A 17533-nucleotide genomic window follows, 5' to 3' on the forward strand; every position below is an offset into this window, starting at 1 on the left:
TGTAGTTAGACTGTAGAGGGTATTCCTAGATTGCCACAAGATGTGTGGAGCTGTCAAGGTATCCTGCAGCACTCTGACTTTTGTCCGAACTTTCTTTCACATGCAGAGGGATGAAATCTGTGGCAGAGCCCCCCAGTCTGGGTGAGGGGCTCCCCTGAGAAGGTCAGTCACTGTTGTGATTTGCAGGGGAGGTGTAAATGATGGCTGTGTTACATCTCTGTTCTTTGTCTTTATTTTTAGGTGGTAAAGCCGGATCTCAGCAGTCAAGCTGACGTGGGCGAGGTGAGCAGCGATGGGTGGACAGAAGCAGTTGCTATTGTTCAAGCCTCACTCGCTGGTGCAACTCTAAGCCTCCGTTATTGTGTGTTTTAGGGAGTCCACTCGCAGGAGGCCGAGCTCCCCTCTCACCAACCGGACGACAGACCCGGGTCACCTCACCCGTGAGCCCTCCGGGAGCATTCCAGGAGTCTGTGATGGAGCCTTGATCTTCTCCTTGTGAAGGCCCCATCCAGGTAGTCTTGGATAACGGCCGAGGAGTTGAGGTGAGTCAGGGAGGAGAAGGAGGGATGGTCCCCTCAAGTTCCAGCGCTGCCATGTCACCTTGTCTGCTCTTTACCCAGGCAGACCCTGCGACGCCGGCGTTGGCCTCTGAGCGCAGCTGAAGCACGGGGCCGAGGACACGGGCAAGCTTAGGAGACAGTGAGTAGCAGAATTGTCGGGTTTTGGGTGATGGGCTGCCAAGATTATGCTTTGATGTTTGGTTTTCTTTATTGTAGCTGTGTAGGAGACAACAGCCCAGCAACAGCAGGAATTTCCCTGAGGGAGAGGCGGCCTTCTTTGCCACCCAGCGTGGATTCACCTCCCTAGACGTCCAAGAGATAAGTGGAGGGCTCGGAGCCAGGGAGGGCTTGAAAGCGGGGTGTGGGATCAGGGGCCACCGGGAGGGATTTTTTGAGTCATTTTTGGTGACAGGGATGTCCAAGAAGTGACCGCTTAGGCTACAGAAAGTCTCATTCTGGATCAGAGTGCCGAGGTGTGCCGGGCAGAGCAGTCCTGGTGTGTGTTGTGTCACTTGTCTGTTGTGCACTCTGTCTGTTTGGTGTCTTGTCTTTTCCTTTTGTCCTTTGAGGGGCCTATCAAAACCCCTGGCATCAGTCTTAGCATTTCTGATCTCTGTGCTCCTCAGCCAGGTGCTTTTGACTTTGGTGCTCGGACACTCATCAGAATCCATCTCTCTTCACAAGCATCCAGTCCGATGCCTTTTCAGGTCTTGTTCTGAGCTGTACTGACAGCCGTGCACCGCCCTGATCCATTCCGGCGGGTTAGGTCTTGTGAGAATGCAAAGGCAGGTAGAGGATTCTGACCGTAGGATTCTCGGGCATCCATCTCTGCATTTCTTGGGATAAGTCATCCCGATGGCATCTTGTTCCTGCAGGGTTCTCTGAGCCTGGCCAGCTCACCTTCAGTCTCACCTCGGTCATCTCATTCCGAGTTCTCTGGACCCTCAGGGTCATTCTTCTTGCCAGAGTTTTCTATCCCTGTTGTGTCCCCTCGTTTGTCCTGTGCTGTGTCACGGGTGTTGGTGTGTGTTTGGCCGGGAGCTGCTCTGCCTTGATGCTCAGTCTGGGTGTAGGGGTAATAGGATAATAGTGCTGGGGGCTTGAAATTTGTGATGTGGAGTGTAGCAGGGCTGTCGAGGGTATTCCTAGATTTCCACAAGATATGTGGAGCTGTCAAGGTATCCTGCCGCACTCTGACTGTTGTTCTGACTTTCTTTCAGATGCAGGTGGATGAAATCTGTGGCAGAGCCCCCCATCCTGGGTGAGGGGGCTCCCCTGAGAAGGTCGGTCACTGTTTTGATTTGCAGGGGAGGTGTAAATGGTGGCCGTGTTACAGCTCTGTTCTTTGTCTTTATTTTTAGACCAGACCCTGCGACGCCGGCGTTGGCCTCTGAGCGCAGCTGAAGCACAGGGCCGAGGACACAGGCAAGCTTAGGAGACTGTGAGTAGCAGAATTGCTGGTTTCTGGCTGATGTGCTGCTAAGAGCACAGGGTCACGTTTAGTTCTCTTTATTGTAGCTGACGAGGAGACACCAGCCTGGTCACAGCAGGAATTTCCCCGAGGGAGAGGCAGCCTTCTTTGGGACCCGGCGTGGATGCACCTCCCCAGACATCTGAGAGATAAGTGGAGAGCTCAGAGCCGTAGAGGGCATGAAAGAAGAGTGTGGGGTCACTAGCAAGGTTTTTTGAGTCAGGTTTGAAGACAGGGATGTCTAAGCTGTGACCCCTTAGGTTTCATCCAGGGAGAGTCTCATTCTGGATCACAGTGCCGAGGTGTGCAGGGCAGAGCAGTCCTGGTGTGTGTTGTGTCTGTTGTGCACTCTGTGTCTTGGGTGTCTTGTGTGTGCTGTCTTTTCCCTTAGCCCTTCAGGGGCCTGTCAAAACCTCTGGCATCAGTCTTAGCATTTCTGATCTCTGTGCTCCTCAGCCAGGTGCCTTTGTCTCAGCTGCTCGGACACTCATCAGAATCCATCTCTCTTCACAAGCATCCAGTCCGATGCCTTTTCAGGTCTTGTTCTGAGCTGTACTGACAGCCGTGCACCGCCCTGATCCATTCCGGCGGGTTAGGTCTTGTGAGAATGCAAAGACAGGTCGAGGATTCTGACCGTAGGGTTCTCGGGCATCCATCTCTGCATTTCTTGGGATAAGTCATCCCGATGGCATCTTGTTCCTGCAGGGTTCTCTGAGCCTGGCCAGCTCACCTTCCATCTTACCTCGGTCATCTCATTCCGAGTTCTCTGGACCCTCAGGGTCATTCTTCTTGCCAGAGTTTTCTATCCCTGTTGTGTCCCCTCGTTTGTCCTGTGCTGTGTCACGGGTGTTGGTGTGTGTTTGGCCTGGAGCTGCTCTGCCTTGATGCTCAGTCTGGGTGTGGGGGTAATAGGATAATAGTGCTGGGGGCTTGAAATTTGTGATGTGGGGTGTAGTTAGACTGTAGAGGGTATTCCTAGATTGCCACAAGATGTGTGGAGCTGTCAAGGTATCCTGCAGCACTCTGACTTTTGTCCCAACTTTCTTTCAGATGCAGAGGGATGAAATCCGTGGCAGAGCCCCCCATCCTGGGTGAGGGGCTCCCCTGAGAAGATCGATCGCTATTCAAGGTGAGAGTCACATATTTCACATTTTTTGGCACTCCAGTGCAGGCCACCTGCATTTACAGCTTGAAACAGGTGAGTCCCTTGGTAACCCCTGGGCAGCAGCTGGAGCCTGCTCCGGGCTGGGCTGAGGGAGCAAACACTTGTGGCTGACACAGCTCCACACTGGGGGTACTTGGGAAAACACCTGCCTTGTCCTGGATTGTTTTTTTTTTTGAGCTTTTGACAAGGTTTTAGTCATCACCTTGGTAAAAATAAATGGTAAGGACTGAAAACATGAGAGGCTGGCAGGTTATATGCACGAAAGACAACTTTTTTTTTCTTAAATATTTGTGCAACCTATATCTTAATTTTGAGACTCTTTTTTGGTCAACTTTATTGTAAAACCCCCTTATTTTCAAGTTAGCTGCTTCAATAATGAATTTGTTTTACAAATACCCGCTAATGTCCGAAGGTTAAAGCACTAACACCAACATCCCACCTCTTTTATTTTTGCAGCAAAATTTTATCTTTACTAAACTTGAAACTTGATGTTTTTGCAGGTAGTAAGTTAAAGAAGGTGTTTATCTGCCCATCACTGATAGTCAGGGTCATGAAGAAATTGCTCTAGTGTTCTAAAATAAATGCAGATTTTTAGGCCTCTCCCATTCTCTCTGGCTAGCAGCATGTGAATTGATTTTTGATCTCCTTTCTGTTGGTGTCTGTGGGTTTTAAGCTGCATGGAGAAGGTGTCTGTGGACATGGCACCCAGGGAATGGTGCTGGGAAGGGCAGGATGGAAAGGAGCTGCTCAGGAATCCAGAGCAGCAGTGGAGTGGGAGCTGGTGCTGCTGCCTCAGTCACACCCTCCTGGACAGTCTGTGCAGTGATAATATTCCTACTTTCCTTCCTGAACCTGGGGTTGGAGGAGAACATGAGTCTTGGCATTGTTGGAAAGGGGAACTCCAGGGAAAAACTGCTGTTTGTGTCCTCAGAGAGCAGTGGGAAGAGCCTGGGAGAAATCCTGGCTGGCTGAGGGATCCTTGTGTCCCCTCAGGAATAAATCCCTGCGTCTCCTCAGACCTGCTGGTTTGCAGTAGAGTTTGGGCACCTTTCGCTGCAGCTGTGGTTCTTAATAACTGGAAGTCCATGGATTGCTGGGCGATTCCCATAAGTTCTCCTATTTTGTAGGAGCTGCACGGTGAGGTCAGCATTCTGATGGAGGCCCTGGCACAGCTGCCAAGGGCAAGGAACGTGGAGCATCCCGGGGCTTCTCCCACCCGAGTTTCTCCCGGAGCGTGCTGCGTGTCGTGCCGGATGTTTAACCCGGGTTTGGGGTGTTCTCCTGCAGTCCCAGCTCTGACTGCTGCCCCCGAGCCCCGGCCTTGCTCGGTCCCAGCACTGAACCTGGCAGGTGGGTGTGCTTTTCCAGCCCTTTAATCCCACGGGCAATCCCAGATTCCCGGAGCTCCCCGAGGCACAGCCTGGCCTCCCTCCCTGGGAGCTGCATTTCAGTCTGCCTGGACCAAGGCCATCCTGTTTGAGACTTTATTCCTGTTGCTTTTCCTCTTCCAGGTTGTGGGCAAAAAGGAGAGAGCCAGTAGGAAGTGAAGCCACTGGAAGGCCTTATCCCAGTCCAAGGTTGGATAGGAGTAACTGGACCTGTTGAATTCCCACTTCCCTTTAAATTAGAGCAGAGGAAGCAGATTTTAAATCATCATTCCATGAACTTTCACCAGCTTCATGACTCTTGCAAAAGTTTTCAATGTTAGAAATTCCTGAGCTTGTTTTCCAGGCAAGCTTGGATTTAGATGTTATTCCTTCCTTTTATTTGAAGGAATAACTCTGATTTTCTCTCTGATTTTAGTAAGGGAATATTTATTTATTCCAATTTTCCATCCTAATTGGAATTTTTGCACCTTGTAGAGCACATTTCCAAGGAAATTTACCCAATTAATGTTGGTAAATCAGGAATTGTCCAGCACCATCTCCACAAAATTCTGTGAATTCCCAAGAAAACGTTGAAGTATTTATTTGCCATGATTCATCTCTTTGTAAAGTTCAATTTACTGCATTTTTAATTACATAAATGCCATTAAAACCTGAATCCAGGCCTAGCTGCTGTTCCTTGGACACAGGGGGCTGGTTCTTTCCTACCTTGGCACATTTGGGTGTTTGTCCAAAATGAGCTTCCCACTAAAATAGAATTTGTTTCCAAGCAAAAGTGGGAATTGTCTAGAAAACCTTCTGTTCTGGGGGGCACTGGGTTTGTTTCCCTTATTGCTGCATAATTGAGGAAAGCCATGGTGCTTTTTTAGGCAGTGGCAGGAGGTGAAAGCTGCATTTATTTAATTTTGTATTTTATTTCTTGTTATTTTTGTATTTTTATGCTCTTTTGTTGTGGTTTCTCATGTTGCGTTTTGTGGTTTTTCAAAGACTTTTTCTTCCGTTTTTTAATTTTTATATTTTTTTCTTTAGCTATTTATTTACTTGTTAAAACTACTTTTAGTTTTTTATTTTAATTTTTTGTTTAAATTTTTTTTCCACTTTTTTGTTACTTTGAAATTTTTTTCTTTTGGTATTTTAATTTTATTTATTATTTTCTATAGTTTTGGTTTATTTTTTCATGTTTTCTTTGTTCCTTTTTTTTTTCCCCCATACTCTTTCTTCCCCCGGGCGCCTGGGGGTTTGGCTGTTGGCAAGAAAGATGAGAAATGACCTCCGTGCCCGCTGGACGTCGGGATGTCATAGAGAGCGCAGTTGGCAAAAGCTCTGTATTTTCTGCTCCATAAAACTCCTGAAGGGAGAAAGCTGTGACCACCGTGGTGCCGTTTTTTCCTTCCCAGCCCCGACCAGGTCTCCTCCTACCCGTGCACAGTGTTACCAGCAGCAGCCTGCTGTCCAGGCTGTCGAGGCGTATTTCAGAGGGGGCAATAAAAACAAAGTAGACGTTTTATTTTGAACTCTCCGACCCTGCTTGTTTATTAGCAAAGAACTCCAAAACAAAGCGAACAAAAAAAGAAAACCCACAAACTAAACTCCCCCGCAACCCACCAAAAAAAAACCATAGAGAAAGAGAAAACATGCCCATATTATTTGAATAAAGATTAAAACTTTACCCCTTAGAAAACCAGGCTCATTTAATTCAAATTAATTGTGTTTCTGATGTGTTAGGTTAATGAATTCATCTAGTGTAAAATATCGTTTAAAATATAAACAAACGAATTAAAAAATAATGAAAAAGAAAAATAACAAAAAGTATAGGATATGAAAAATAATATAAATAATAAATACACAATATATTATTACATACTACACGTTTTATAAATATATATAATATACATAATATAAACATCTATAATGTACATAATCATGATATTTCAATGAAATGTATTATTATTTATAACATTACATAATAAATAATAAATTATTTTATATATAACTTTCTATACTTAATATATATAATAAATATAATAGTATAATAAACATAATACATGATGTATAATGTACATAATATAAAAGCTGAATTGTAATGATTAATGTAAATATCAGAATCACAAAGATAAAAAATATTGAAATAGAGCCTGAACGAAAGGCTTTTTTGGTTCGGTCTGGTTGCTGGCAGGGCTCTCGCAGGTGTGCTCGGGGGTCTTTTGGGCCATTTATTCCGGAGGCTGTTCGGAAGGGCATTTCTGGGCACGTTCGTTTATGGCTCCGCTCCGCGCCGCCGCGCGGCAGTGCTGCCACCCTGTGGGCAGAGAGCGGTAGTGCAGCTTCCCCCCCGCCCGGCCCGCCCGATCTGTGCGGCAATGCTGCCACCGTGTGGGCAAACAGCGGTAGTGCAGCTGTCCCTCCCGCCCGTCCCGCCTGATCTGTGCGGCAATGCTGCCATCGTGTGGGCAAAGAGCGGTAGTGCAGCTGTCCCTCCCGCCCGTCCCGCCTGATCTGTGCGGCAATGCTGCCACCCTGTGGGCAAAGAGCGGTAGTGCAGCTGTCCCCCATGACCGTCCCGCCGGAGCCGTGCGGCAGTGCTGCCACCCTGTGGGCAAAGAGCGGTAGTGCAGCTGTCCCCCCCCGCCCGTCCCCGACGCGCGTGGCAGCCCCGCATTGTGAGCTCGGGGGCGGCGCTGCCGCCCGCCCGCCCGCAGCTCGGGGCCGAAAGGGAGGGAAAAAGGCAAGGAGCCCGGGCGCGTGGCAGCCGGCTGCCTGCGCGCGCCACCCGGACCCCGGAGCCGTCCGGGCGCGCTTTTCCGCGGCGTCTGCGGGTGTGCGGACACGGGATGGGGGCGCAGCGGCGCCGCGGGCGGCAGTCCATTGAGTCAGGCGCTTGTGTGAGCGGCCGAGGGGGCATTTTAGTGGGTTCCACTACCAAGATGGCGGCGAGACGCGAGGCGCCTGACCTTCTAAAAAGGGCGGCCAAAAGGGCGGGAAAAATAAGGACCCTATAGGTGTTTATGCAGCTGCCTGCACAAAACCCCGACTACGGCGCCGCCCGGGGGCAATTTTCCGCGGCGTTTCCAGGTGTGGGGACACGGGCCGTGTGCTCAGTCGCGCCGCGTCCGCGTTCAGATTCGTTGATTTAGTCAGGCGTCTGCGTAAACACCTGGCGGAGGCCTATGCCGAGCCACAAAGAACATGGCGGCCGGGACGGAAGTGGCCTCAGGAGCAACCAAGATGGCGGCAAGGGAAAGCGGAAGTCACACGTCGCCCCTCACAAAATGGCGCCGAAGCGCGAGGCGCCCGACCTTCCAAAAAAGGCGGCCAAAAGGGCGGGAAAAAATAAGGACCCTATAGGCATTTAGCCAGACGCCTGCACAAAAACCCCGACTACGGCGCTGCCCGGGCGCAATTTTCCGCGGCGTTTCCAGGTGTGCCGACACGGGCCGTGTGCTCAGTCGCGACGCGCTTGCGTTCGGATTCGTGGATTTAGTCAGGCGTCTGTGTAAACACCTGGCGGAGGCCTATGCCGAGCCACAAAGAACATGGCGGCCGGGACGGAAGTGGCCTCAGGAGCAACCAAGATGGCGGCAAGGAAAAGCGGAAGTCACGCGTCGCCCCTCACAAAATGGCGCCGAGGCGCGAGGCGCCCGACCTTCCAAAAAGGGCGGCCAAAAGGGCGGGAAAAAATAAGGACCCTGTAGGCGTTTACGCAGATGCCTGCACAAAAACCCCGACTACAGCGCCGCCCGGGCGCAATTTTCCGCGGCGTTTCCAGGTGTGCAGACACCGGCCATGTGCTCATCCGCGCCGCCTCCGGGTTCGGATTCGTGGATTTAGTCAGGCGTCTGTGTAAACACCTGCCGGGGGCCTTAGCGGTGCCGCAAAAAAGATGCCGGCGGGACCGGAAGTGGCCTCAGACGCAACCAAGATGGCGGCAAGGAAGGGCGGAATGCTCGTGGGGCTCATCGCGGCCGAAAATCACCGAGTGCAGCTCACACCCTGCAATGGCAAAAGCTGTTTTATTAAAACTCAGCCGAGAATTTTCCTCTTATTTCCAGGTCACAGGATATACTGAGCCTGAGAGGGATCCTAAAATCTGACTCTCAAGCAGACGGACCGTTTGAGAATCGAACTCAGCACCTTGGCATTACCCGGACTCTGCTCCAAGCAGCTGAACCAATCTCTGCATTATGGGGATGGACCTCCATAGGATGGCAACGCTTGGCCCCACTAAGGTAAGTGCAGTGCCGCCTTCTCTGCCAAAGCTGCTTCACACAGCAGCCCCTGGAATGGCTCGAGGGCAGAACTGGCTGGCAGCTCACGACAGCACAAAGCTCTTCCAGTGATGCTGATTTCCTGTCCTTTCCAGGATTTACTCAACAGCTGCCGTAAAAGTACTTACACAAAGTCTCTTTCTGGGCGGAAAAGAGCAGGACAAGTCCTGAGGCTTCCCTTCTTCCACGGCCAAAGCTCTGCAGAGAGGCAGGGCCGGTCCCACCCGCACAGGGGCGTTTCCTGCAGGTGAGTGTTGCCGGGCCAAACTGATGGCAGCTGCTGAGGCCGGGGCTGCTTTTCTGGCCGGAGGCCTCAGTGCCCCCCCGTGCCGCCTGCAGTGTCCCTCGGTGTTTCCTGCAGGTGTCCCGGGTGCCCGGAGGCGCAGGGAGGAAGGAGGCCGGCAGCCCCAGCGGGGCCAGCAGCCCTGGGATGATGTGCAGGGGAGGAGCTGTGCCTGCGGGGCCCCGCCCGTGGCAGCGGCGGCCAAACGCAGGGCCCGGGGCCGGGCTCGGGGCTGGCACGGACACGGCCCCGGGGCTGCCGCGGCTCCTCGGCCAGGGGCTGCTCCCACCGGGCACGGGGAGATGCTGCAGCCCGGACAGAGGCACCCACAGCCCAAGAGCTCCCCAGGGAACAGCTGGCATTGCCCGGGAACGGCGGCTCGGGCTGTCTGCAGAGGGGCTCAGACAGCAATTCCCACCTCCCGGAGCTCCCACACAGTTGCCAGGGATGTCCTGGCCACCCCAAATCCCCTCCCTTTCAGCCTGAGGACATCACCCATCGGCAGCATTAAAGCCAAGGTGCTCCTCCCACACAGAAATTAAATCCAGAGCAACGGCCCTCGGAGATGCCTCAAAATCAAAGGTTTGAGTGGGATGGAGTTTCGTTTGGATGAAGTCTGGACTTTTCCAGGGAGCCAGCCGGAGTGCAGAAGTGATGGAAAGCTTTTGCAGGTGGGTCCCACTGGAGGTGTGCTGAAGGCAGGGATGGGCATCCCTTGCCTGAGGGAAAGGCACTTGCAGAGGCCACTGCTGGGGCTCGGAAAGGAGCTGAGCTCCTGCAGGGAGCTGTGTCCTCCCGAGGGCACAGGGGCTGCCTCAGCACAGGCCGGCCAGTGCCTTCTCCTGCTCTGAAACATCACCTGGAGCCCGAGCTCAGGGGGGTGGCTGAATTCCAGGGAAATCTGACAGGTGACCCCCAGGGGATGAGGGTTAGAATTAACCAAATCTATGGAATAGAAACCTATCCTGTCCCTATCCTGCTGAGCTTCCTTGGAAGCTCTGCTAGTTCCTGACACATCTGGCATTCAAGCAGCAGCTCTGCGTGGGAATATCCATGCTCTGTGAGGCACTGTGAGGTTATTGCAGCAGGAACTGAGCAGGGAATTCGGGGCCGTGGGTATAATTCATCTAAACTAGCAAAGGTGACAGTGAACCCCAAATCTGGGCACCACACAGAGAACAATCTTTGTGCTGCCCTGTCAGCTCAAGCCCCTGGGCTGGGAAGTTTTGGGAGTCAAACATATGGAATGATAAAAGTCACAGCAACTGGTGTCACCCCGAGGGACAGTCCAAGTCCCAGACAATTCCTCTGCAGTCCCCTGGGGGGGAAAACACCCTCTGTCTGCCAGGAGCCCTGACTCTGTTTCTCCTATCAGCTGTGTTGGGCTTTAAGAACTTGAAATAACTTTGAAGCCAAAGAAATCACCTTTTCCTTCTGGTTTGATTGTGTTTTTTTGTTGTTTTTTTTTTTTTTTTTCTTTCAGGTGCTGGACTTGCTTCTGTGGATGTGTGCTGAGCTCTGGCTGCAGGGGACTGTCAGGCCTGAATGGCTGTGAGTTTGTGTTCTTCTCGCTGGGGAAGCAGAAATAATTATTAATTAGACTGCAGAAATGTTTTCAGAAACCTTTCCCCTTTCCTGCCCTTTGCTGGTGGATCTTCTCTTTCTGCCTTTGACTTTACAAAGCTGTTCCCTGATGTCAATTCCCCTGCCTGAATTCCTTGCAGCTCCTAGCTGGGAAAAACTGGGATGATGTCCTAGGGATGTTCTTAGGGGAGGACAGAGGTGAGATTTTTGCCTGTATTTTTCTAATATTTTCTAAAATTTCAGGGAGCTGCTCCTGCTCCTGCCCCTAATCCTGCTGCTGCTGCACAAGTGGAGCCTTGTCAGCGAAGACCTGCATCTGCAGGAGGCCCCGCAGGCCCTGGCTGGGAAGTGCCAAAACAAAGAAGTGATCAGTAAGTGCTGAACTGCTTCCAGGAGGGCATATTTTGTTGCAGCCGTTACAGACCAACCGTGTGGTGCTGGTGACTTTGTGTGAGTTGCTTTATTAAAGCCAATCGTTGGTAAGGGTTTTGAGCCTGCCTTGGAGAGCACTTGGAGCTCTGGGTGGCCTGGCTTTCCCCTAGGTGGCCCTGGGGGCGCCCCGGCTGTCCCCTAGGTGTCCCTGGGGTGCTCTGGCTGTCCCTGGGGTTGCCCTGGCTGTCCCCTAGGTGTCCCTGGAGTGCCCTGGCTGTCCCCTAGGTGTCCCTTGGGGTCCACGGGCTGTCCACTAGGTGTCCCTTGGGGGGACCTGACTGTCCCTGGGATGCCCTGGCTGTCCCCTAGGTGTCCCTTGGGGTCCACGGGCTGTCCACTAGGTGTCCCTTGGGGGGACCTGACTGTCCCTGGGATGCCCTGGCTGTCCCCTAGGTGTCCCTGGGGGTGCCCTGGCTGTCCCCTAGTTGTCCCTGGGGTGCCCTGGCTGTCTCTTAGGTGTCCCTGGGGGTGCCCTGGCTGTCCCCTGGGTGTCCCAGGGCTGCCCTGGCTGTCTTTTAGGTGTCCCTGGGGGTGCCCTGACTGTCCCCTAGGGGTACCTTGTCTGTCCCTGGGGGGGCCCTGGCTGTCTTCCTAGGTGTCCCTGGGGGGCCCTGGCTGTCCCCTAGGTGTCCTTGGGGTGCCTTGCTGTCCCCAAGGCGTCCCTGGGGTGCCCTGGCTGTCCCTGGGGGTCCCTGGGGTTGCCTTCCCTGTCCCCTAGGTGTCCCTGGGGTGCCCTGGCTGTCCCCTCGGTGTCCCTGGGGGTGCCCTGGGTGTCCCCTAGGTGTCCCTGGGGGTGCCCTGGGTGTCCCTGGGGTGCCCTGGGGGTGCCCTGGCTGTCCCGTAGGTGTCCCAGGGCTGCCCTGGCTGTCCCATAGGTGTCCCTGGGGGTGCCCTGGCTGTTCCTTAGGTGTCCCTGGGGGTGCCCTGGCTGTCCCTTAGGTGTCCCTGGGGGTTCCCTGGCTATCTGTGGGGTGCCGTGGCTGCCTCTGGGGTGCCCTTGATGTCCCCTAGGTGTCCCTGGGGTGCCCTGAGTGTCCCTGTGGGTGCCCTGGCTGTCCCCTAGGTGTCCCTGGGGTGCCCTGGCTGTCCTTTAGGTGTCCCTGGGGGTGCCCTGGCTGTCCCCTAGGTGTCCCTGCCTCGCTCGTATCCTCGACTCCGCCTCCGGCGCCATGGTGACACCCCTCCCAGTCTGGACCGGTGTGGCCACACCCCCTCCCCTGGGGCCATTAGACCCATCCCAGTACAGACCAGTAAGGCACCGTGTGCCCACCATGGACCCCCACACGCCTGCCAGTTCGTCCCAGTCCACTCCCCGTCCATCCCAGTTCTCTCTGATCACCCTCCCAGTGCTCCCAGTCCATCCCAGTCCCGCAGGTGCTGGTGCTTGTGGCTTGATCAGCTGGTGCCTGTCCGCAACGTGGAGCGGGTCAAATGAGGCCTCAGGGGGAGGGGGGGGCGGATTTTGGGGGGTCCTGGGGGTCCCGAGTTGTCCTGGAGGGGTTTGGGGGGTCTGCGGGGAGTCTCAAGGGGCTGCTGTGGGTGTTTTTCGGGGATCTTCGGGAGGTTTGGGCGGCCCATTTGAGGCATCAAAGGAACCTGAGGAGGGTTTTGCGGACTCCTGGAGGTCGGGGGGTCCCTGGGGGTGGTTTGGGGGGCACTGGGGGGTTCCAGCCCGTGACCCCCCCCCGTTTTTGACCCCCCCCCCCCCGAGCTGTTTCGGTCTCATCGACGCCCTCCTGAAGCCCAAGGGGGGGTGGGCGCTGGGCCCCCCCCTGCTGCCCCCTCCCCTGCCACCCCCGCGACGCCCTGCAGGTGAGGGACCCCCAAAAACCCCTCCCCAGACCCCAAATTCACCCCTGAGGCCCCAAAAAACCCCCAAACCCCTCCCCATGAACCCCAAATCCACCCCTGGGACCCCCCAAAACCTCCCCAGGACCCCAGATCCACCCCGGGACCCCCAAATCCATCCCTTGGACCCCCAAAAACCCCCAAATCCATCCCTGGGACCCCCCAAAACCTCCCTTCAAACCCCAAATTCACCCCTCGGACCTCCAGAATCCTTCCACAGGACCCCTCAGGGGTCGTTCCCCACGAAAAAGTGCGGGAAACGTGAGGGGAGAAAAAGGGCGGGAAACGTGAGGGGAGAAAAAGGGCGGGAAACGTGAGGGGAGAAAAAGGGCGGGATCAAGTGGAGGGGATCAATGGAATTTTGGGGGGGGTCAGCGACGCTGAGGAAGGATCAATGGAATATTGGGGGGGCATCAATGACATTGGGGGGGTCAGTGACACTCGGGTGGGGATCAATGATGCTGTGGGGGGGTCGATATCAGCTCGAGGGGCGGCCATGGGTTTTTGGGGGGCCGCAACGCAGGCATCCGTGCTGGGTTTGGAGCGGGGGGGCCCCTTCAACCTCTGGGGGGGCCCTGGCTGTCCCCTGGCTGTACCTGGGGGTGCCCTGCCTGTCCCCTAGGTGTCCCTGGGGATGCCCTGGAGTCCCTGGGGGTGCCCTGGCTGTCCCTGGGGGTCCCTGGCTGTCCCCTAGGTGTCCCTGGGGTGCCCTGGCTTTCCCTGGGGTGCCCTGGCTGTCCCCTAGGTGTCCTTGGGGTGCCTTGCTGTCCCCAAGGCGTCCCTGGGGTGCCCTGGCTGTCCCCTAGGTGTCCCTGGGGGTGCCCTGGCTGTCCCTGGGGGTCCCTGGCTGTCCCATAGGTGTCCCTAGGGGTGCCTTGTCTGTCCCTGGGGGGGCCCTGGGTGTACCCTGGTGTCCCTGGGAGGGCCCTGGCTGTCCCCTAAGTGTCCCTGGGGGTGCCCTGGCTGTCCCTGGTGTGCCCTAGCTATCCCCTACGTGTCCCTGGGGGTGCCCTGGGTGTCCCTGAGGTGCTCTAGGGGTGCCCCGGCTGTCCCTGGGGGGTACCCTGGCTGTCCCCGAGGGGTCCATGGGGGTACCCTGGCTGTCCCTGGGGTGCCCTGGCTGTCCCCTAGGTGTCCCTGGGGGTGACCTGCCTGTCCCCTAGGTGTCCCTGGAGGTGCCCTGGCTGTCCCCTTGGTGTCCCTGGGGGTGCCCTGGCTGTCCCATAGGTGTCCCTGGAGGTGCCCTGGCTGTCCCCTTGGTGTCCCTGGGGGTGCCCTGGCTGTCCCATAGGTGTCCCTGGAGGTGCCCTGGCTGTCCCCTTGGTGTCCCTGGGGGTGCCCTGGGTGTCCCTGGGGTGCCCTGGTTTTCCCCTAGGTGTCCCCGGGGATGCCCTGGCTGTCCCCTTGGTGTCTCTGGGGTACCCTGGCTGTCCCTTATGTGTCCCTGGGGGTGCCCAGGGTGTCCCTGGGGTGCCTTGCTGTCCCCTAGGTGTCCCTGGGGGTGCCCTGCCTTTCCCCGAGGTGTCCCTGGGGGTGCCCTGGCTGTCCTTGGGGTGCTCTGGCTGTCCCCTAGGTGTCCCTGGAGTGCCCTGACTGTCCCCTAGGTGTCCCTGGGGGTTCCCTGGCTGTCCCCTAGTTGTCCCTGGGGGAGCCCTGGCTGACCCTAGGGTGCCCTGCCTGTCCCCTAGGTGTCCCTGGGAGTGCCCTGGCTGTCACTTAGGTGTCCCTGGGGGTCCCTGGCTGTCCCCTAGTTGTCCCTGGGGGAGCCCTGGCTGTCCCAAGGGTGCCCTGCCTGTCCCCTAGGTGTCCCTGGGAGTGCCCTGGCTGTCCCCTAGGTGTCCCTGGGGGTGCCCTGGGTGTCCCTCTGGGTGCCCTGGCTGTCCCCTAGGTGTCCCTGGGGTCCCCTGGGTGTCCCCGGGGGTGCCCTGGCTGTTCCTGTGGTGCCCTGGCTGTCTTCTAGGTGTCCCTGGGGGGCCCTGGCTGTCCCCTAGGTGTCCCTGGGGTGCTCTGGCTGTCCCTGGGGTGCCCAGGCTTTCCTATAGGTGTCCCTGGGGGTGCCCTGGCTGTCCCTTAGGTGTCCCAGGGCTGCCCTGGCTGTCCCATAGGTGTCCCTGGGGGTGCCCTGGCTGTTCCTTAGGTGTCCCTGGGGGTGCCCTGGCTGTCCCTTAGGTGTCCCTGGGAGTTCCCTGGCTCTCTGTGGGGTGCCGTGGCTGCCTCTGGGGTGCCCTTGATGTCCCCTAGGTGTCCCTGGGGTGCCCTGAGTGTCCCTGGGGTGCCCTGGCTGTCCCCTAGGTGTCCTTGGGGTGCCTTGCTGTCCCCAAGGCGTCCCTGGGGTGCCCTGGCTGTCCCCTCGGTGTCCCTGGGGGTGCCCTGGGTGTCCCCTAGGTGTCCCTGGGGGTGCCCTGGGTGTCCCTGGGGTGCCCTGGGGGTGCCCTGGCTGTCCCTTAGGTGTCCCAGGGCTGCCCTGGCTGTCCCATAGGTGTCCCTGGGGGTGCCCTGGCTGTTCCTTAGGTGTCCCTGGGGGTGCCCTGGCTGTCCCTTAGGTGTCCCTGGGGGTTCCCTGGCTATCTGTGGGGTGCCGTGGCTGTCCCTGGGGGTCCCTGGCTGTCCCCTAGGTGTCCCTGGGGTGCCCTGGCTTTCCCTGGGGTGCCCTGGCTGTCCCCTAGGTGTTATTGGGGTGCCTTGCTGTCCCCAAGGCGTCTTTGGGGTGCCCTGGCTGTCCCCTAGCTGTCCCTGGGGGTGCCCTGGCTGTCCCTGGGGGTCCCTGGCTGTCCCATAGGTGTCCCTAGGGGTGCCTTGTCTATCCCTGGGGGGGCCCTGGGTGTACCCTGGTGTCCCTGGGAGGGCCCTGGCTGTCCCCTAAGTGTCCCTGGGGGTGCCCTGGCTGTCCCTGGTGTGCCCTAGCTATCCCCTACATGTCCCTGGGGGTGCCCTGGGTGTCCCTGAGGTGCTCTAGGGGTGCCCCGGCTGTCCCTGGGGGGTACCCTGGCTGTCCCCTAGGGGTCCCTGGGGGTACCCTGGCTGTCCCTGGGGTGCCCTGGCTGTCCCCTAGGTGTCCCTGGGGGTGACCTGCCTGTCCCCTAGGTGTCCCTGGAGGTGCCCTGGCTGTCCCCTTGGTGTCCCTGGGGGTGCCCTGGCTGTCCCATAGGTGTCCCTGGAGGTGCCCTGGCTGTCCCCTTGGTGTCCCTGGGGGTGCCCTGGGTGTCCCTGGGGTGCCCTGGCTGTCCCCTAGGTGTCCCCGGGGATGCCCTGGCTATCCCTGGGGGGGCCCTGGCTGTCCCTGGGGTGCCCTAGCTGTCCCCTAGGTGTCCCTGGGGGTGCCCTGGCTGTCCCCTTGGTGTCTCTGGGGTACCCTGGCTGTCCCTTATGTGTCCCTGGGGGTGCCCAGGGTGTCCCTGGGGTGCCTTGCTGTCCCCTAGGTGTCCCTGGGGGTGCCCTGCCTTTCCCCGAGGTGTCCCTGGGGGTGCCCTGGCTGTCCTTGGGGTGCTCTGGCTGTCCCCTAGGTGTCCCTGGAGTGCCCTGACTGTCCCCTAGGTGTCCCTGGGGGTTCCCTGGCTGTCCCCTAGTTGTCCCTGGGGGAGCCCTGGCTGACCCTAGGGTGCCCTGCCTGTCCCCTAGGTGTCCCTGGGAGTGCCCTGGCTGTCACCTAGGTGTCCCTGGGGGTCCCTGGCTGTCCCCTAGTTGTCCCTGGGGGAGCCCTGGCTGTCCCAAGGGTGCCCTGCCTGTCCCCTAGGTGTCCCTGGGAGTGCCCTGGCTGTCCCCTAGGTGTCCCTGGGGGTGCCCTGGGTGTCCCTCTGGGTGCCCTGGCTGTCCCCTAGGTGTCCCTGGGGTCCCCTGGGTGTCCCCGGGGGTGCCCTGGCTGTTCCTGTGGTGCCCTGACTGTCTTCTAGGTGTCCCTGGGGGGCCCTGGCTGTCCCCTAGGTGTCCCTGGGGTGCCCTGGCTGTCCCTGGGGTGCCCAGGCTTTCCTATAGGTGTCCCTGGGGGTGCCCTGGCTGTCCCTTAGGTGTCCCAGGGCTGCCCTGGCTGTCCCATAGGTGTCCCTGGGGGTGCCCTGGCTGTTCCTTAGGTGTCCCTGGGGGTGCCCTGGCTGTCCCTTAGGTGTCCCTGGGGGTTCCCTGGCTATCTGTGGGGTGCCGTGGCTGCCTCTGGGGTGCCCTTGATGTCCCCTAGGTGTCCCTGGGGTGCCCTGAGTGTCCCTGGGGTGCCCTGGCTGTCCCCTAGGTGTCCTTGGGGTGCCTTGCTGTCCCCAAGAAGTCCCTGGGGTGCCCTGGCTGTCCCCTCGGTGTCCCTGGGGGTGCCCTGGGTGTCCCCTAGGTGTCCCTGGGGGTGCCCTGGGTGTCCCTGGGGTGCCCTGGGGGTGCCCTGGCTGTCCCTTAGGTGTCCCAGGGCTGCCCTGGCTGTCCCATAGGTGTCCCTGGGGGTGCCCTGGCTGTCCCTGGGGGTCCCTGGCTGTCCCATAGGTGTCCCTAGGGGTGCCTTGTCTGTCCCTGGGGGGGCCCTGGGTGTACCCTGGTGTCCCTGGGAGGGCCCTGGCTGTCC

At 57.5% G+C, this 17533-nt stretch overlaps 2 long non-coding RNA genes across 2 annotated transcripts; both read left to right on the forward strand.

Annotated features, from left to right (window-relative positions):
* Nucleotides 1-376: 376 nt before the first annotated feature.
* On the forward strand, nucleotides 377-1975 carry LOC136304718 (uncharacterized). The gene is made up of 3 exons (XR_010724754.1): nucleotides 377-542; nucleotides 621-699; nucleotides 777-1975. It is a non-coding gene; the product is annotated as an uncharacterized lncRNA (long non-coding RNA).
* A 7697-nt stretch (nucleotides 1976-9672) lies between these two features.
* Nucleotides 9673-11072, forward strand: LOC136304720 (uncharacterized). Its single transcript, XR_010724756.1, has 3 exons — nucleotides 9673-9800; nucleotides 10613-10680; nucleotides 10957-11072. It is a non-coding gene; the product is annotated as an uncharacterized lncRNA (long non-coding RNA).
* Nucleotides 11073-17533: the final 6461 nt, after the last annotated feature.

The sequence above is a fragment of the Chamaea fasciata genome, unplaced genomic scaffold (genome assembly GCF_029207755.1).
Source record: "Chamaea fasciata isolate MVZ Bird 193981 ecotype frontalis unplaced genomic scaffold, bChaFas1.0.hap1 SCAF_149, whole genome shotgun sequence".
Taxonomy (NCBI): domain Eukaryota; kingdom Metazoa; phylum Chordata; class Aves; order Passeriformes; family Sylviidae; genus Chamaea; species Chamaea fasciata.